The sequence below is a fragment of the Maniola hyperantus genome, chromosome 26 (genome assembly GCF_902806685.2).
Source record: "Maniola hyperantus chromosome 26, iAphHyp1.2, whole genome shotgun sequence".
NCBI classification, from domain to species: Eukaryota; Metazoa; Arthropoda; class Insecta; order Lepidoptera; family Nymphalidae; genus Maniola; species Maniola hyperantus.
Genome location: NC_048561.1, coordinates 2,872,946 through 2,895,083, shown reverse-complemented (window position 1 = coordinate 2,895,083; position 22,138 = coordinate 2,872,946). Strand labels below are relative to the sequence as shown.

Here is a 22,138-nt window from a genome sequence, read left to right as displayed (position 1 = left end):
AAAAACAACACGTCACCACAAAAAGAAATGTAAATCCTGATTTAGACCTAGGCAAAGGTCCGACTAAATCAGCCGAAATGACCTGAAAAGGTCTCTCGCAGACTTTAGGCTTCCCTAGCAGACCTGGAGTGGCTGATGTCGTGTGTTTATACGCAGAGCAAGTATCACAATTCTTAACGTACTCAACCACGTCCTTATACATACCACGCCAAAAATATCTGAGGGATAATCTGCGATGAGTTTTGAACACACCAAAATGACCTGCAGTTGCATCTGCATGGTTTTGTTGCATAATTCTAAGGATGTCGTTCTTGTGGACTACCTCTTTCCAGTCGAACTCACTGAGAAGCTGGTATTTACATTTACTGTAACGATATAGTTTATCGTTCAAAATACAAAAATTCGGAAAATTTGCTGGATTGATTTTACAGCCATTAAATGTTTTGTCATACCAGTCATCTACCAAAACTTGTTGACTAGAGTTATCATTACGATCACCAACTACATCTACGTGTATGAGTCTCGACAAGGTATCCGGAACTACATTATCACAACCCTTCCTATGTTCGATAACAAAATTATACTGTGATAATCTACAACCCCATCTGGCGAGTCGTCCTGAGGGATTTTCTAAATTTAAGAACCACTTTAGGGATGCATGGTCTGTGATAATTGTGACTGGCTTGGAACCAAAATAAGCCTGAAATTTCTCCACTGCAAAAATCACAGCTAGAGCCTCGCGTTCCGTCGCGCTGTAATTCCTTTCGTTTTTATTTAGGCTCCTACTGACATACGCAATGGGATGATCGCAACCATCGGTTTCTTGCGTCAGCATACCGCCAACACCATATGCAGAAGCATCACAATGTATTTTGAATGGTTTTTCAAAATTCGGTACCGCAAGAACAGGTGCGGTTACCAACGCATTCTTCAATGTATTAAATGCTACCTCTGCCTGTTCGCTCCACTCAAATTTAGGTGCGTTCTTTCCTTTACTCGTTAGTCTATTGAGTGGTGCAGCGATGGTTGAAAAATTCCTAATAAAGCGCCTGTACCAAGAACAAGTGCCTAGGAAAATCTTTACCTCCTGTGCAGTTTTTGGGGTCGGAAAGTTCAAAACTGCGGCAACTTTTCCAGGATCTGTGCGTAAACCAAATTCATCCACTATATACCCTAAATATTTCAAAGAGTTTCGAAAAAAATTACATTTATCAAAATTTATGGATAGTTGAGCCATTTTTAGTTTATCCAGAACTCTGTTTAATAAAATTAAATGGGTTTCAAAATCAGCAGAACAAATAACAATATCATCTATATAACAAAATACTATTCCATTTTCAATATCACTACAAAAATTTTGATTAAATAACTGGTCCATTAACCTCTGCTGTCGTGCTGGTGCACCGCATAGGCCAAACGGCATGACTTTAAATTTGAATAACCCTCTACCAGGAACTGTAAAACTGGTTTTTTCCTGAGAGTCGTTAGCTAACGGAATTTGCCAGAAACTTGAACTTAAATCAATCGATGATAAAAACCTTGCCTCTTTCAAGCTATCTAGAATTTGTGGAATGTACGGTATTGAGTATGAATCCCCCTTTGTCACTGAATTTAATTTCCTGCAATCTAGGCAAAATCTCCAGTCTCCATTTGCCTTTTTCACTAAAATTGCTGGGTTATTCCAAGGGCTTTCACTCGGAGTAACTACGTCCATTTCCAGCATCCTATCTAACTCTTTACTTAAAGCTTCCTTCTTTTCGGGAGAAAGTGGATATTGTTTTATTTTTATTGGCAAGGCATCACCGGTGTCAATAACATGTTCAATTAATTTTGTTCTACCCAATCCAATTTTCTCTGAAGAAATATCTAAAAATTTATTTACTACAGACTGGGCTAATTCTTTCTGTTGAGATGATAAGTTTTCAAAAGAAGTGATGGTATGAATTTGTTCATTATCAATCGCACAAATATTGTAAAATTGAGAAGGTGCCTTAATTAATTCTAAATTATCAAAAATTCCAGGGGCTAACTGAAATGTTTTCCAAAAGTCACAACCAAAAATAACATCCGCTATTATAGAGGGTACTACAAAAAATTTTATTATGTGAGTTACGGAATTATAAGTAATCGGAATAAACATATAACCCATGCAATCAAGTTTGTCTCCATTTGCCACTGAAAATGTGGTATCAATACTGCTATGCAGTTTATAACCGAATCTCAAAAAAACCTTGTGCGCCTGGTTACCCAAAATTGACGCGCAAGCACCGGAATCTAGTAAACCTGTAATCTCAAACCCGTCAACAAAAACCTTTAAATATGGCCTAAAGTCTCGTTTATCCACTGAATACAGAACTGTGTCAGGTAAAAGGGATGTTTTGTTGTTAATGACCAAGTTCTTTACTTGTGTCTCTGCACAGTTCTTACTAATTAGTTTTTTGAATTTTTGTCCGGAGCGGGTTTACTAATCGCCTTTTTACTACAACTTGGACATGTCTTTACTGTAAAGTTCTGACGTCCACACGAAAAACATCTAATAAATTTCGGAACTGTCCTGCAAAATTTAAAGGAATGGTTACCCTTGCCGCACTTGTAACATAGTTGTTTATTTGTTTTCGTAAAATCAGTGCCTTTACTTGTATCAACCTTAGGTGCAGGTGTGACTGAAAGTGTGTTTATCTGTTTTGTCACTTGTTTGTAAGCAAACTCTGAACTTAAAGTTGCCTTACTGTTAGTAGGCTCAGAAAATAAGGCGGAACGCTGCCTCGCAGCCTCTAGTTTGCGACACTTTTCCTTCAACATTGCGACAGACTTAATGTCAACAAGAGCTAATTGTTCTGAGTAAAAAGGGCGAATATTATGTAATAAAATTTGTAACTTTTGTTCTTCGGAAAGTGGTGTTGACAACCTTGAAAACATGCCAAACATTACAGCGAAATAGATAGACACAGGTTCTTCAGAGCCTTGTGTTCTTGCTCGAATTTCACCTAGCAACCTGTAGTCATAATCTACTGCATCAAATTCCTCTAAAAATAAAGTTTTCAATTCTGACCAAGACGAAACTTGACATTTGTTGCCTCTGTACCATAACAATGCTCGGCCTGTAAAAAGATGAAATGCAGAAACAAATAATTTTCCATCTGAAACGCCATAAGATCTTTTATATTCCTCAACGCGTTCGATGAAACTGCGCGGATCACCCTGTCCGTTGAAATTTAACTTCCACTTGGCCACATTTTTATCACCAGTGCAGTCAACGGCGGTACTCTCGGAATCCAGTGATTCGTCGTGAGACGACTCATTGTCAGCATCTAATCTGGAAATCAAACTCTGCAACTTTGTATGTAATTCACTCTTCCTACTTATTAAGCTGAGTTCGGAACACTGTATTCTCAAAATTCTAAAGTACAAATGTGAAGCTAAAGCTTTAGACCTACAGAGGGCATGTCTATCTTTAGTGTCAGAACACTTTTTTAATAAATCTTCTAAGTCTTGAAGTTTTTTAGTAATAACCCCTAACTCACTTTCAGAAGAGAAATCTGTCTCTAAAATTGATTCAGAAGGAATTTCCTGAATTAATTGTTTTAACTGTTTCTTTAAACCTAGCACTGTAGGTGCTGGAGTTTCGGAACGAATGGATACCTCATAACACAATTCGTCCTTCAAAAGTGAATGAAACTGGGCAAAAGTCTGTTCCATTGTGTTAAGTCAAAACACATTTAACAAAATATCGAGCTTGTGTAACTGTCTATGTTTAGCCTTATACCAATTGGTTAAACACAAACACAAAAGAAGTTATTTAAACTATTAAATATACACAAGCAAAATACACAACAAAAACAATATTCTTAAGTCTATCCTAACCTATTTTATCAATTATGTTCCTATTCCAAAATATTGTTAATAATACAAGCACATATTATTACTATAGTAAACAAAATATAACAAAATAAAACTTCCCAAAATTGAATAAATGATTGTAAGGTGCAGTATCACCTTTATGAGTACACAGTGTGTTACAACCTTTACAATTACAAAAGTAAACAGGCAGCAAAGTTGCAATGAACTCTGACTAGCATATTATCTTTCAAAAAAAACAAAGAGATTGTGCAATGGTTTGATGGCTGTTACTTTACACTTTTAACACATAACCTAAAATACAACAAAATCTGTTTCTAAATGTCACTTTAAACTACCAGCATTCAATTAAACTTAACATGTTTGTGTGTGAAGTAGCTTTTATCATAACCTTAACACAGCTCTAAACAAAATTTCAACAAAATAATGAAGTATCAAGTCACTGAAAAAAAATTGTTCATAACTTCCTACTTGAACTTAATGTAATCTCTGAATATAGTTTATATATTTAGTTTCACAAGTTGTAACTCTTAGTATTTATAAATGTATGTGTGTAACTAGTTAACAGGACATAGCGTTTCAAAACTTTAATTATACTAAGTTACCGGAATTTTCAAACATAAGATGTACTTACTATTGAAAGCAATACCCAACAACAACTCAGTTAAGCAATGTTTATTACTAAACTGAAGGCAAACATTCACTTATACACCTCCAAGGTAAGTCAAATAACATAATTGAACGGCATAAACACCATTTATAATGTGTTAATTAAATAAGAAAAAACCACTGTTGGACTATACTCAGAAAATTACTTAAACTATCAAACAAAATTTCTAACTATTAGTTATTATTTAGTTAGTTAACCATAAAAAACAGCTTAGTGCTCTTTGCAATGTGTCACTACTTAGAAAATTGTACAATCAGCGGAGTACATTTCATAAAATTCACAAAATTTCTCAAAATATACTGAAATAACTATATAAAAAAACGTTCGGGCGCCATTTGTAAGGGTGGTAAATTGGGCGGAATAGAAATATACCCGGATACGGAATAATCTACCACCTTACAAAGATTAGAGGAAAAAAAAATAATTTTTCTTACTTGATCTATCTACCTAGTAAAGAATAGAAGCTAGCCGTCGACTCCCTTGTAATGTATATGAGGTGTTATAAATGAAATTTGCTAGATGTTAGGCAAAATTGTTTTTAATGTAACTTTTACCGGGGTCGCTTAATACATAGTGATGGCTAATAATGCTTAGTTATTCTAGCTTAATGCCAAGACTTAATTTAGATACATTAGAATGCCTTAGGTAGATAGTACATAAAATCTATGTTTTAAATTTAAGATGCCATTGGCATGGAATAGACAATGACACAGTAAAATTCATAAAATTGTTTCAAAATAAAAGCTCAGTAGTAAAGACAGGGTTCTTACTGTACACATACACTAAGAAGGTTCACTAAACTGTTCCAGGATACAAACATTTGCTTACTTGTAGGTGCGAAGACTGCAAGGTAGCTGGACGGCATCGGCCAAGCTCCCAAAACTCGATTTAACTTGATTCTTCACAACCGAAATGTTTCATTACAAAGATTTTCACCAAGTCTTATCCATAGAATTAAGTTGCCAACGTGAATGTGCAAAAGAAATAAATACGGAAAACGAAAGCGAAAAAACGGAAAACCGAAAACTAAAAACGGAAACGCAAACGGAAACGCAAACGGAAACCCTGCAACAAAGAAAAAACAAGATTATAATTTGTGCTGTGTGAAAATTTCGACACGTGGAATTTTCCCGATCAAACACAACTCACCTATTGAACTCCTGGCCACCAATGGTTTTCAGGAGTCCACCCACAACCCATTATCCTCATTTATTTGGGAAGGTAAAATAACTGGAACTGAAAGGGAAATCATGAAATTAGGATTTTCTCTAACCAAACCGCCATTTTGTCGAATCCACGTCACTTGATTTTTCACTCACCATAATTGATGAAACATTGAAATACGTTAGGATGACTAAATTTATAACTATTGTATTTTCCCAGGCGAAGCCATGGGCGAAAAGGAGTGAGATTTTCCTGGAACGAAAAAATTCGTCTTCACATGTTGACTCCAGAAAAATTCCAAATCTCACCAATCGGTGCTGCCAGACGCAACCCGAGTGTGGCCGCTCTCATTTAGTTTGATCATGAAGCCAATTCATTTTTGAATATTTGCGGAACCTAAGGATATATTATAAGAACCGTTTTGTTAATGACTTAACAATAAACAAATGATATTATGGTTTTATTTAATTATTTTGTTTTATTTTTACGACAATTGACAACGAAGCAAACGCCATCTATTGTGGCTCGAATGAACTCTGAACATCGACCCACGCGTAGTTCTGCACCTTGATGCTAGGTGGCACCAACATACTTTGAACAAAATAGATTTTTATTAAAAGCGAAACGCTAGTTAGTAGTTCAAAATTTACAACGTCACACTACGTCATAATAGCTATCTGCATGCCAAATTTCAGCCCGATCCGTCCAGTAGTTTGAGCTGTGCGTTGATAGATCAGTCATTCAGACACCTTTTCCTTTTATAAATTTAGAAAAGACATTAATTAACTGTTAATTAAGTAAGCATTAGTCCTTATATTTTTACATGTCATAAAAATTATTGTTTGATGTTCTTTTGAACGATAATAAAATTAAGTTATACATTGGGGACATTAACAAGTCCACAGGGACATATAGGGCGACAGGATGGCCTCATGCAATATTGAAATATCGTCACATCTTGTTGTAGAGCGGCAATTTAAGATTTTTATTCTTATTTTTATTACAAAACTAGTTTATGCCCGCGACTTCGTCCGCGTGGACTACACAAAGGGAAACGCCGATTCGTCAGAGGGTTTTTGGCCAAAGTGGGTACATCCATCAATGAGATTAATGAAAGGCATTAGTATGCAGATAGCTATTGTGACGTAGACATCCGCTAAGAAAGGATTTTTGAAAATTCAACCCCTAAGGGGGTGTGAAATAGGGGTTTGAAATTTGTGTAGTCCACGCGGACGAAGTCGCGAGCATAAGCTAGTAAGGTAATAAATGACACTTTTTGATTGTCGGTCGTTGGATTTGTAAGATATAGTGCTGATAATTTTTACGCGAACTTAAAACTAAAGCTACGAGGGTTTCAAACGCGCCCAGGTCTGAGAAGAGCCCACAACAAACTCAGCCGGGTATTTTTTATTATTATCACCACTTTACAAAATCACAAGCAACTCATTCCCAAGCTTTCTTATCATTTAAATAATCCTTTACATTGTAATAGGATTTTTCAATTAGTTTACGTTTTGTGAAAACTTTGAACTTGTTGAGACACATCTCCAACATGTCCTCTTTTTTCGCATTTATAATATGGGTAGTAATAAAAATAACCTCAACTTATAAGAACTAGCTTTATTCCATCTATACAATGCTTAATAAACCTCAACCTAAGTTCTAAACCATTAACTTCTTCAAAACGTAATTATAAATTCCAATCTTTTCTGCTTCGAATCAATAACCCCCCTCTTTTCTTGCCGCCATTTTTACATCTCCCCAACTATCTTTTTTTTTTAAACACATCAAAGGCAATGCCGCTAACAGTAGTGATTGGTGCACTCTTGCATGGATTGTTACACACTAACGGACAGACAGATCATAGGTTTGTAAACAGATACACTACGAGTAATAATAAATGTTTGTTATTGCCTTTCTGCTTGTCGTCAATTTTATTGGTGTCAGTTTACTCTCAGTTTTAGGGGATGTAATAAAATTACTGTTTGTACTTGCAAAACTATTATTCGCGGACATTAGGGTGGCTATATAGTATACAGGTTGTAACCAGAACGCTGGCGAAACTAAGACAGGTGATAGAACTGATAATTACTGATACGATACCCATCCCATAACTTTGTAAAAGTTTACGATATATTGCAAATAAAACATCTGACTGAGCCAACGAATGTATCGTAGTAGGCCACTCGGAGTCAACGCCGCGTCGTAGGTGGGGCATTGACCCGAGTTTTGCACACTATACATTGCGAGTTTGAAAAATACTAAATCACTAAAACTACAAAATGAGGCATATTATGGTTATTGGTATTGGATTGTGTTTAGGTAGTATAACAACAACGCTAAGTTTGTGCTAGCGTTCTGCTTACACCCTTTGTTTGACTCTTCATGTCACTGACTGATCGAATGTTTGACCCTTTATGTCACTGACTGATTGAATGTTTGACCCTTTATGTCACTGACTGATTGAATGTTTGTAAAGAGCAACCGTCCAGTTTCTATCTGGTTCTTTTCGCTAGGAAGGACAATCCGGAACATTTGCAGTTTTAGATCCTTTTGATGATTTACCATTTTTGTTTTTATCCATTTTTAGGGTTCCGTACCTCTAAAGGAAAAACGGAACTGTCTGTCAGTCTGTCAAGAAACCTACAGGGTACTTCCCGTTGTCCTAGAATCTTGAAATTGGGCAGGTAGGTTGGTCTTATAGCAGACATAAAAGGGGAAAATCTGAAAACTGTGAATTTGTGGTTACATCACACAAAAAAATTTAATTGTGGTCATGAACTAATAATTAGTATTTTCATTTTTTGAAGTAAGATAACTATATCAAGTGGGGTATCATATGAAAGGGCTCCACCTGTGCATTCTAAAACTTATGTTTATACATCATAGTTTTTGAATTATCGTGAAATTTGTCGAAAAAATATGACTTTTTTGCCCTTTGATTTTCATTTCATTTCATTCATTACAAGTCAAACTTTCACAAGTATACCTAACAATCAAACAAAATATAATATCAACCTAAAACATATAATCACCTACAAGATTTGGGCGTTCCGTTTTACGCAGAAATCATTAAAAATGTTTGATTAAGTCATTACCGTTATAATTGGAAAGTTAATCATTTCAACATGATTTCACTAGTGCCCTTTAGCCATACATAAACCCATACATTTTAATTCTCAAATAGATGCTGCACGCGACTTCGTCCGCGTGGATTTAAGTTTTTTAAAATCCCGTGGGAACTCTTTGATTTTTCGGGATAAGAAGTAGCCTATATCCTTCCCCGGGATGCAATTTGTCGCTGTACCAAATTTCGTCAAAATCGGTTTGAACGGATGGACCGTGAAAAGCTAGCAGAAAGACAGACACACTTTCGCATTTTTTTATTTTTTTATTCAGATACAAGTTAGCCCTTGACTGCAATCTCACCTGGTGGTAAGTGACGATACAGTCTAAGATCGAAGCGGCTAACCTGGAAGGGGTATGGCAGTTTTTAGTAAACCTATGCCCCTTTGGTTTCTACACGGCATCGTACCGGAACGCTATATCGCTTGGCGGCACGGCTTTGCCGGTAGGGTGGTAACTAGCCACGGCCGAAGCCTCCCACCAGACCAGATCAGAAATAAAGAAATTATAAAATTCCTAATCCCTGCCAGGAATCGAACCCGGGACCTCCCACTAATAAGACCACAGCACTTACCACTGCGGCAGGGAGGTCGTCAAAATTATAATATTAGTATAGTTGTATAGATTCTAAGTTAGTGAAGATACTTAGATGACGTTTTTCCTTGTTTCAGAAGCGGCCTGAAACTCCGTCAGCTGACAGACGGCCGCCATCTTGTTCAAGTCATATACACACCAAATGGCGTCCTCCAGGACTGCGAGTACTTATCAGAGCCAAAATCAGCAAGAAACTTCATTAAAACCTTAAGAAAAGAACTAAAACTAGCGTTGGACGAAGAAAGTTATAGGATACTGGAAAAAAAAACCGCGAAATTTGGAAGAGGAACGATATTACCGCCATTTTGGAAATGTGACGTTTCGGATTTTAAAAAACGGCGAAAGTCTACCAACAGATGTCGCTAGTTGGTTCGACTATGACAGATTAAAAACGGAATGCTTCGAAAAGCACGAAGAATTGACTTTTATGATGGAAAACAGGAACAAAGTCAGTGAAAACAGCTTGCAAAGGTTAGTTTTGTATACATTGAAATTAGTAAAATGCGTAAAAAATGACTCCTCACGCGCCATTTTAAGATTTTGTGTCAAATTTCATGTCAAAAGTACGATTTTGAAAGTCATTATTTTGAAGGTGACTTCGTTTCATACTTTTGACATGACATTTGACCCATAGAGTTGAAATGGCGCGTGAGGAGTCATTTTTACGGACTATACATAATTTTTAATTCTATGAGTGAAAATATTGAAAAGTAAAAAATATCCTGCCACAAGTGGTTTTTATTTCAAAAGCTATACTATCGCATGGTTTTGGCTTTTAAAATTAGTTACTTAACTTAATCCGAAACGGTTCAAATTTTTCAGACACGTATGGTAGGTACGGTACATGTTAACTATAACTTTTGAAATAAAACATCCTTTTGTGGCTGGCTATTTTCGAAACGACCACTTGTGGCCATCTAGACACATTAATTTCAAACATCTTTCTTGAAATAACACGTCTCTTCCACACAATGCACTAATTAATCTATGTGTGCTTATATGTTACGTATCTTACACTATTCACTCATTTGTACACGCACAGACTAAAGGAAAGTAATAGACGGAGCCTTTGCGAAAAATATGTTCAACAAAGTGAAGCTTGACCACGTGGTCCACTCTTTATTGGCTTCTCTAAACTGGCTTCATATTTTGGTGCTACGCTTACCATATTATTTCATTTTTCCTTAAGCCTGACGACTGATCCTACATCTTAAATATTATATAAAAGGATTATTTTTCCTTTTTTAGGGTTCCGTACCTCAAAAGGAAAAACGGAACCCTTATAGGATCACTTTGTTGTCTGTCTGTCTGTCTGTCTGTCCGTCTGTCTGTCAAGAAACCTACAGGGTACTTCCCGGTGACCTAGAATCATGAAATTTGGCAGGTAGGTAGATCTTATAGCTGACATTTGGGGAAAAATCTGAAAACCGTGAATTTAGGCTTAGATCACACAAAAATAATTAAATTGTGGTCATGAACTAATAATTAGTATTTTCAACTTTCGAAGTGAGTGGCTATATCAAATGGGGTATCATATGAAAGGTCTTCACCTGTACATTCTAAAACAGATTTTTATTTATTTTTATGCATCATAGTTTTTGAATTATCGTGCAAAACGTCGAAAAAATACGACTGTAGTACGGAACCCTCATTGCGCGAGCCTGACTCGCACTTGGCCGGTTTTTTGGATGCTATGACCTCTTCTGCACCTCGCACCATATTATATAATTATATTTATACATATTAATTATACATTTTCTTTTGTGACTAAAACCATCGACACGACACTAGCACGCATACGAAACTTATCAGTTATCAAATTATCATACAAGCGAATAGATTTAATCATCTATTGACAAGGACAGTACTATAGGTAAATTCAAGCCGAACAAAGACAGTAGGGATGTCGGAAGTGCCAAAAAATGTCGATATACATATATCGATATCGATTTTTTTAAATATCGAAATCGTCATTAAAATTTTCACAAAAAAATATCGATATAATCGGTCTAATTTCAAATTTTTAAGTGGTAAGTCATAGGTCATCCTAATCCTAATAACATTATAAATGTGAAAGTGTGGATGTTTGGATGTTTGTTACTCAATCACGCAAAAACGGCTGAACGGATTTGGAAGAAATTTGGAATGGAGATAGATTATACCATGTATTTACACATAGGCTACTTTTTATCCCGATAAATCAAAGAGTTCCCGCGGGATTTTGAAAAATGTAAATCCACGCGTATGAAGTCGCGGGCATCAATCAGCTAGTATCCTATAAATTGTATATTACATATTATATCTATTAAAAAATTATAGAAGTATTACGTAGGTACTTAAAAATAAAAACTATAAATTTTCCTAAGTTAAAGACAGTGTAATTTTTAGGGAACGGAACCCTTATAGGATCACTTTGTTGTCTATCTGTCTGTCTGTCAAGAAACCTACAGGGTACTTCCCGTTGATCTAGAATCATGAAATTTGGCAGGTAGGTAGGTCTTATAGCTGACATTTGGGGAAAAATCTGAAAACTGTGAATTTAGGGTTAGATCATACAAAAAAAATTAAATCGTGGTCATGAACTAATAATTAGTATTTTCAACTTTCAAAGTGAGATAACTACATATATCAAGTGGGGTATCATATGAAAGGTCTGTATATTCTAAAACAGATTTTTATTTATTTTTATGCATCATAGTTTTTGAATTATCGTGCAAAATGTCGAAAAAATACGACTGTAGTACGGAACCCTCATTGCGCGAGCCTGACTCGCACTTGGCCGGTTTTTTACAATACATTACCTATGGATTATTGATAGCCTTGCCTGGATTATGGTCTTATACTAAATATGGTTAGGCAGATACATAAATAAAAAACACGGATATATCTTATTATAAATTATAACCATAAAAATACAGCAATAAAGCTGGACATATTAAGCTCTAGAATGCATCTTAGAATTAATGAAGCGCAATAATCAAGGTATTTATTTAAATAGGTAATTTCTTGTTATAAGACGACGTGAAAAATGGATAAGATTACAACTTAGTGTAGGTACCTATATATAATATTATGAGTAACTAAGTAATATCTGTCCCGGCTTTACTCACGTGTTTAGTCGACGCTAGACGTCGATTTAGAATGGAAATCACTCACGGTAGTTTAAACGCTAAAGTAACTAAGTAATATGCTAAAACTAAGTTTATTTTTTCTATTATTTTAACTTTGCAAATATTAAGACGAAGAAACGACGACAGAAAATATAATATTTTCTGTCGTAAATAAAATGTTCGATTATCGAAAGCCTTTAAAAGCATTAGATACATTTGATTTTATCGAAAAATCAGTAAAATATAATGTAGGTACATACCTACCTACTTATTATTTAAAAAAAAACAGTTGGTACTACTATAAAAATTAGGGTTTTAAAACAATTTTAGAGCCTCAATAGCTCAACGGGTAAAGGAGTGGATTGAAAACTGAAAAGTTGACGGTTCAAACCCCGCCCGTTGCACTATTGTCGTACCTACTACCACTATTGTCGTAGCACAAGCTTGACGCTTAGTTGGAGAGGAATGGGGAATATTAGCCATTTAGCATGGCTAATATTCTTTAAAAAAAAATTGTTTTAGCTACTTTAGAAAATATATGAAAATATATGCTACCGGTTTTGACATAAACGAGTTGGTATCCAAATCAGTAGGTACCTAGGTAAATTGAAAACTGTTGGCTTACTGAATAGGATACCGACTTTATTGCACGATCACTTCATTCACATCACCATTCCATTCGTTCTCCACCATTCATTTCGTTCGCTCAATGCTCATTAACTCTCTTTGGGGGTTCAATAATTACTATTTATTATGCTTATTAGTATTTCATCATCATTTATAAACAAATTAATATGTAAATTCAAACTAATAAGCTGAACATCTCAACGCTTTTGCCCATCTTGCTGCACAAAAAAAATACGTTCCCGCCGTTTCAACCATAGACTGTTGTTTTTATTTTATCCTCTGACAGGCAAAGGTCGCAAAACCGTACAGCCTGGTAAAATTAACATGCAACAACGGATGACAGGTCGCGCAGATCACTCAGGGAGAATTTCATAATGCCCGGGACGAAATGGTGCGGCGCTGGGCAATTGGCAGAGGCTTACACCGAATTGGGGAGCGATAGGAACGAAGATAGGTGCTGTAGAGCTCACGACAACTGTCGGATGAACATTGGAGGGTTTAAGCGAAGATTCGGCTATTTCAACTTCATGCCGTTCACGATCTCGCACTGCCGCTGTGACAGGAGGTTTGTCTATGATTTTGTTTTTTTTCCGGGTTTTTTGGTAGTGTCACGCTTGGGCTTGAGGATTTTTGGAATTGGTGCTGTTTTTGGGTGAATGAGCTGGTGTTTCACGGGAGTTTTCAGGGAATTTTGTACAGGGGTATAAACAAGAAGTTTATCAAGTGGTGTACAGTGGACAGTGCGACAAGGCTATCTTGGCGTGTGGCGAAAATCGGAACTAACGTTCCCGTCAAGTGTCCCCTTTGTTCTTGTTTGAATATTCCTCTAAGTCTTTGTTCTCCAACAGCGCCCCCCTGTCAATGTCATTCAAGTGCCAAGAGAGCCTTGTCGCACTGTACTTCAGTACTTGCCAAAGATATGTTGTCAAGATTCAAAATGGCAGATCGCTTTATTAAAATCAACTTTCTCATTGGTAAAACTAAATATAAATTTTGTTTTTGATTGATACTAATATTTTTAACGACAATTAGTAGGATAAGAAATTGATTTATGTCCTTCTGATGGAAGTTTTATGTCCAAGAATAATAAATACTTAAATATTTACGGCGGCGAAACATACAAAGTTGTAATGCACTGGACAGGTATAATATGTCCAGTTTGCTCCCCTATTTATGTGCTGTTTAATCTCGACGCAAATGTTATTTACACAACATTTACTAAGCCAAGTCATTTATTTGTACACGATGTTATACCACACTTTTTTTTAAATTTTTTTTATAGACCAGCGCTTGTAAAATAAATTATTTATTTGAGCGCGATTGGTATTGTTACATGTTATTATTCAATTCACGATTTAATCACCAATACAAGGCGTAAGACGTACACTAAAGTACTTATTTCATTATTTTCATATATATGTTATATGTTTTTTAAAAATATTTTCATTTTATATTGCTTATTACATCTTCTATTCATCGCTTGGGGACTCAAAACCCGAGTTTCTTTGTAACTATCGTACCAATCTACACTAATATTATAAAGAGGAAAACTTTGTTTGTTTGTTTGTTTGTTTGTTTGTTTGTTTGTTTGTTTGTTTGTACTGAATAGGCTCAAAAACTACTGGACCGATTTTAAAAATTCTTTCACCATTCGAAAGCTACATTATCCACGAGTAACATAGGCTATATTTTATTTTGGAAAAAAATAGGGTTCCGTAAGATATTTGGGTTTTTCGGACACAAGGTGTAAAAAATCAACCAGAAAAGTTACTTATTTTGCGTACGCTGCCTAAACTATAAAAGATAGAACCATAAAATGTTCTAATTAATTGTAGATCTTATAAATATCTACAAAAAAGTCCGCGACACACTATACCCATCTATGTCGAGTGAGGCACAGCAACCATTTTTTTATTTAAAAATCTTGAATTTTTTTTGGACTACATTTAAACGCGTTTATTTTACTCATGCTATTAATCCTTATCAAAATAAATGATTTCATCACTAAGAACAGTTTATGGAGATAATATTTGGTCTTTGAATGATTAAAATTGGACGTTTGGTTTTGAAGTTATGGCGAAATTAAAATATTACGATTTCTGCTGCACGGCCCGATGTCGTTAAGTTTGTTTGTAGGGGGTAATCTTTAGAACTACTGAACCGATTTTAAAAATTCTTTCACCAGTAGAAAGCTACATTATTCCTGAGTGACATAGGCTATACGGGATCTTTAAAAACCTAAATCTACGCGGGCGAAGCCGCGGGGATCAGCTAGTAAACCTATAAAACTATAAAACATGTGATCTAAACTCGTAAATACACTTCAGTACCTCATTTATTATTATAGCACTCTATCGAGCTAATAGTCTTTAGAGCCATGGAGCAACCAATTACCAAACATGGATAGCTTGAGGCAGTCATGGCTTGACTAGACTAGACATAAAAATATGAAAATGACCATGTAATATTATGTATATTTATCAACTGGTTAGTCCGTACGCCCCCGAGGCCGTGGCGTGAGTCCACGTCCGGGTGATGAGAAATCGGGGGCCTCGTCTTCGCCGGCGAAGACGCTGTAAAAAAGTTGACTTGTGTAGCCCTACGAGATAGGGAGCATTGTCGGTCATGATTTCATCGTCGGGATCGTTAAGGACGTGCTTAGGGCGTCTTTTATATGGGGGGGGGGGGGGGGGATAAATTATTATCAACTCATTTTTTTTTTTTTTTTAAATAGACTACTTTTTACATAAACTTCGCATCGTCAAAGTTACGCTTTAGCACTGAGTTTATGACAATTAATGTTAAAGACATTAGTGACTCAATACGGCTGCTCTAGGAATTTTCGGCTCGAAGTCATAATCTGACAGATGTACTGGATCGGACTATGACGGATTCTTAAACATTACACAATTTACATTAAAATTTTAACGATTTGACATATAAATTAAAAAAATAGTGTGTCGGTGTCGTGTTGGTGGTTGCATCATATAGTCATCATCATCATGATCAACCCATCGCCGGCTCACTACAGAGCACGGGTCTCCTCTCAGAGTGAGAAGGGTTTTGGCCATAGTCTACCACGCTGGCCATGTGCGGATTGGTAGGCCGTCAAACAGTATCCATAGAATAATAAAAAAATTGACGCCAAAAATATGAAGCAAGCTTAAAGGAGCCGATTTCAATAGAGTGCCATGTTCATACAAACTGTAGTCTTGCATATTATGTTTTCAAGTTACCTGACGATAGGGGCCCTTATAAGTCCCGCAAATTGCTAATGCGCGTGGCCATTTTAGTGACGTCAGCACTAGACTGAAGTTTCGAGCTGATGGTATATTTTTACGTAAATATACGTCAAATGACGTCAAAATGACCTCATTTCGATGTTAATGAGACATGGTTCCAGCGCAATAGCAATTTGCGGGTCTTATAAGGCAAGTTTCCTTAACTCTCTCCATACAAACGTAGTTTAATAACTGCACATTTAGTACAGTTAAACTATGTAAGTAAAATTGTATATTGTTATGTTCTGGATTTTTTTTCTGTTCAGTTTTACTGTGTAGGTACAGTTATATAAGTCCCGTAAATTGCTATTGCGCTGGAACCATGTCTCATTAACATCGAAATGACGTCATTTGACATACATATATATTTAAGTAAAAATGTACCAATAAAAAGAATACCCGGCTGAGTTTGCTGTGGGCTCTTCTCAGACCTGCGTGCGTTTGGAACCCTCGTAGCGTAATAATTATCACAAATATATCTTACAAATCCAACATCTGACCATCAAAAAGAGTAATTTATTACCTATTTTGAATAAATCATTTGACTTTGACCATTAGCTCGAAACTTCAGTCTAGTGCTGACGTCACTAAAATGGCGGCCACGCGCATTAGCAATTTGCGAGACTTATATCCCTATAGCTTCAAAGCAACTGTGGCTCAGGCATCACTTTACTGAATACGTTCATAGCGTCCATTTTTCGCAAAGGCTGCGCCGATATGTACCTTTGCTTAGTAAAAATACTTAACAGAAAAAAACGCGATTCTATGGAGCTTCTACGGGTTCCGGGGACGAAGTGGTGTGGCAAAGGTTACTCGGCCACAAGATACTCACAGCTCGGAGGTCACACGAGAACTGACAGATGCTGCAGGGTCCATGATCTAAGGTGCCCCTTCTGGATCGGCGGCGCAGAGAAGAAGTATGGTCTGTTCAACTGGCGTGTCAACACGCTAATGCACTGCCGCTGTGACGAGAGGTGAGAACGACACAATATGGAATGCTTCAAATTAGATGCTTGTGATTTTCTGTCTATTTTTTTATTTTACTCTTTGGCTATAAAGCCAGGACTGCTAATGTATGTGATGCGGAGTCTAGTTTTTTAATTAGTCTTTGGCAAAATTAAATGGTACAGTGCGACAAGGCTCTTTTGGCACAATGACATTGACAGGGGGGCGCTGTTGGAGAGCAAAGGCTTAGAATATTCAAACAAGAACAAAGGGGACACTTGACGGCAACGTTAGTTCCGATTTTCGCCACGCGCCAAGATAACCTTGTCACACTATAATCCATTTATTTTTAGTTATTTGTATTATCGTAATTATTTATTCGAATTTGTAAATGTTGCATACCTACATCATTTTTTCATTTGCAAATTGTTGATAAGTATAAAGTTTATGCTAATGAATGAAATAAAATATAATCGGATAAAAATTATTTGTAATATTTTTCCTGTATTTATCTTGAAGGAAATGGGTTTTTTTAGCATTTTATCATAAGTTTTGCATGATTTCATTATATTGTGCATTCATTGTAATACTAGCTTATGCTCGCGACATCATCGGCGTGGACTACACTAATTTCAAACCCCTATTTCACCCTCTTAGGGGGTTGAATTTTCTAAAATCCTTTCTTAGCGGATGCCTACGTCATAATAGCTATCTGCATGCCAAATTTCACCCCGATCCGTCCAGTAGTTTAAGCTGTGCATTAATAGATCAGTCAGTCAGTCAATCCTTTTATATATTTAGAAGAAGATTATGCTTGGGAGTGTAAAAATGATTAAATTTTTATGTAGGTACTTACTTATCATTCAGAGAAAAACCAAGAATGCTTATTCAAATCCAGAGATTTAGAGAATTGACTAAAATCCAAAATAGTTAAAAATATATTTTCTAGTCTTTCGAGAAAACAGAAAATCCATGAAGTCGCAAAAAACTTAAGATTCTTTTTTTTGTACATTGAAATAATTTTTCTCAACCAGCTGGGTGATGCGTTAACTCAGTGTTTAACACTGAACGATAGCCACCGAGCCCGTCAGTAGGCCCGGTTGGTAACCCTAAATAAAACCAAGTACCATTTCCAAAAACCAGAAAGTCTCCAAATGATCACATTAATAGAGTCATTTCTGGTAAAGCGTCGGTAAAAAAGGGTAAAATGAAATGTTTTTATACTCGAAATAAAATGGATAGAAATAATAAAAAACGTCACCACCCTGTCGGTGGACAAGATAGACGCAGCCATTGGAACAAGGAGTCGGTGGAGACGATTATCCATTCTAATCTGTATATATAAAACTGACTGACTTACATATCAACGCACAGCCTTAACCGCTGGTCCTAGAGACATGAAATTTGAAGAGTGTTCTTTGTAAAGAATAGGTATCCACTAAGAAAGCATTTTTTGAAATTCCACCCCTAGGTGGGTTAAATAGAGGATGCAAATTTGTATAAAAGTCCGTCATTATTCAAGTTATTTGCATCAAAATTGGTATTTTTGCTGTCGGTCACCAATGAAGAAATACGTGTTCCAGGATTTTTGGAAATTGACCCCCACCTCGATTTTCTAAATTCCACCCGAGCGAAGCCGGGGCGGGTCAGCTAGTCTAAATATATATCTAAAAGGAAAAGCTGACTGACTGTTCTATCAACACACAGCTCAAACTACTGGACTGATCAGATTGAAAATCTGCATGCAGATAGTTATTGTCATAGACATCCGCTAAGAAGGTTTTTTGAAAATTCAACCCCTAAAGGAGTTAAATGAAATATGTGTAGTCCACGCGGATGAAATCGCGAGCATAAGCTAGTGTATTATAAATGCAAAAGTCTGTTTTCACGGCATTTGTCGAAAATTGGAAGTTACAGAGATAGCGCGCAACACGGAGACGGGTATAGGATACTTTTTAAACCTTAGAACTTTATTAATCTTATTTAGTCTTAAATTAAAAAATACACTAAGCATAAAATTAAAAAGATTCCAGCATTGACTATCGAGTTACGGAGTAGCGGGATTTCGACTATCTAAGTCCAAGAGCATACCTACTATGACGAATTTGTTCTTAATATAAGAGGCAACCAAAACTATAAGTATATTATTTAAATTTTAAACTACGCCTACATATAAAAACTTAAAATAATATAAATCGAAAAATCATAAAACTTTAAAGGTTCTGATAACGATCGACTCTATTCGTTTTCTATTCCAAACTACAATCACAGAAACTGATAAAATCTCATACCACCTAATTGGTGGCTATAAATTCAGTCTATCTGTCCGTCCGTCCGTCCGTCCGTCTGTCTGCTCGGTTACACTGATTGGGAGTTATGAAGACAATTAAAAAGATGATTTTATATAATTTTGGACATAAATATTTTTAATTTTAAAAAGCCTACCAAATATGACTATTATAATTATTAATTCATATACCTACCTACTTATAGGTATTATAAATGTAAACTGTGTCTGTCTGCTTGTCTGCTAGCTATTACGGCCCATTGATTTTTATGGCTGTTTTTTTTTAAATTAAACCCATACTTTGGTTTCTACACCGCCGCGTACCGGAACGCTAAGTCGTTTGGCGGCATACACGACTTTGCCGGTAGGGTGGTAACTGGCCACGGTAGAGCATCCCACATACATGAAATAGAGATTTTTTGAATTCGAATTAATAAAGGTAAAGGTAAAAAAAGAAAAAGTCACCCTATGATTAAACTTTTAACACCCTCTATTCAGATACGGGGTCAAAATTGTAATATCATCGTGTAAGTGTAAGGTATCCGCCATTTTACTTAATAGATAACGTCACAGATAAAAACTACCTTTTAGAGAAGGGCACCACAGATAATGAACTCACAAAAAAACTTATAAAAGCCTATTGAGGAAGTTTTAACTGTTCCCCAGATCTTTATTGCCGTAAAATAATCTTTTTATTAGGTTAGAGTTGTCTTGTCATTAAAGTTAAATTACATAATATGTGTAGTCCGTAAAAAATGACTCCTCACGTGCCATTTTAATTCTATGGGTCTCAAGTGTCATGTCAAAAGTGCAGTTCACCTGACTTCACCTTTAAAATAAGGACTATAAATAAATGGACTATAATCGTACTTTTGACATGAAATTTGACACATACATTTTTTACGCATTATAAATACATAGATATACCTACCTAAACATAGGGTTGCCATCTCTAAAATTGGGCAACCAGGACATGACGCTTTACAACCCCGGATTTTAGAGCCCAGAACCCGGACATGTCAACAGTTTTTTTTAACATAGACAGTGTAATAAAAAATAGTAAATTGTGTCACAAGGGACCAAAACTAAAGGGCGGGTGGCGGGCATGCGGTCACATACTGTGTGTGACGCGGGCGGGCGGCCCAAGACTTTAATTTTTTAAACCCGGACTACAAATGAAGCCGTGCCCGGACGCTCCCCGGACGCGCTCTAAACGAGGACAAATCCGGGGAAACCCGGACGGATGGAAACCCAGGTAGGGTTGCCATCCGTCCGGTGTTAAACATAGTTTTTTACCTACCCAATTCTTTTGCCAGCAGGTCTGATTGCAGCCAAGCATAGTCTATAAATTACAAAATACCTACCTAATAATAATTAAGAAATGTTTCGATACCATCACTGCATTATTGAAGCCAGCGGGCGGTCAACACAACATGACTTTTTTAGCGAAGTTCTCATTTCTCAGAAGGAATGCCGAGACGAGAATTTTTAGCGTGCTTTGAATTTGATTGATTTCTGCGAAATTGCCGCAATATTGCCTTGGTAAGAGTGCGTGTTGCCAGAGATGACATAATATGGACAGAGTGAACTAGAGGAAACTCCATCGATATAGAAAGTAGGTATGGGCTTAATAAAAACTGCCATACCCTTCCAGATTAGCCCGCATCCATCTTAGATTGCATCATCCTTACCACCAAGTGAGATTGCAATCAAGGGCTAGTTTGCATCTGAATAAAAACAAAATAAAATAAAATCTAATGATTAAAAGAAAAAATAGTCACCGCTTCCCATCCCAAAGGCATTGTAATAAAATTTTGACATGGCAACATTCGTTCGGGCATTTATTAATCGCGAACTTCCCCGTGACCAACAAAAAGACCTTTCCGCCCGAATAAACAAGAAAATAGATATCGCAGATACCTACATACAAAGAACCCTATTTGACGTTCATAATTTATGTATTGTCAGCCGCTGTATTTAACCTACGCGGTATTTTTCACATTATGCGCTGTCAAGCGTGGCGATAAAGGAACGCACCCATAAGCCAGGATTCAAGATGGCGGCTTTTGACAGCACTTTTGGCGGGAAACGGCCATTGTTTACAAAGCCACGAATAATAATAATTAATTTGCAGTAACATTTTAAATTCTTTAAGCTAAGCTAAGTGAGACTGTTAGAAAATACAAATATGAAATATGAAAGTAGTATTGATGCAGAAGTAGGTACCTACTTATATACATATAAGTACCTGTGTTAGTTCTTAATTTGAATAATCTATTATTATTATATAAAAGGAAAGGGTGACTGACTGACTTATCTAAAAACGCACAGCTCAAACTACTAAACGGATCAGGCTGTGGCATGCTGATAGCTATAATGGCGCCGTAGATATCCGCTAAGAAAGGGTTTTTGAAAATTCAACCCCTAATAAAGTGTAGTCTACGCGGACGAAATCACGGGAATAAGCTAGTATAAT

At 36.3% G+C, this 22,138-nt stretch overlaps 1 pseudogene; it reads left to right on the top strand.

The window, feature by feature from the left end:
* Positions 1-22,138, top strand: part of LOC117994415 (uncharacterized) — a 74,092-nt pseudogene that overhangs the window by 40,875 nt on the left and 11,079 nt on the right.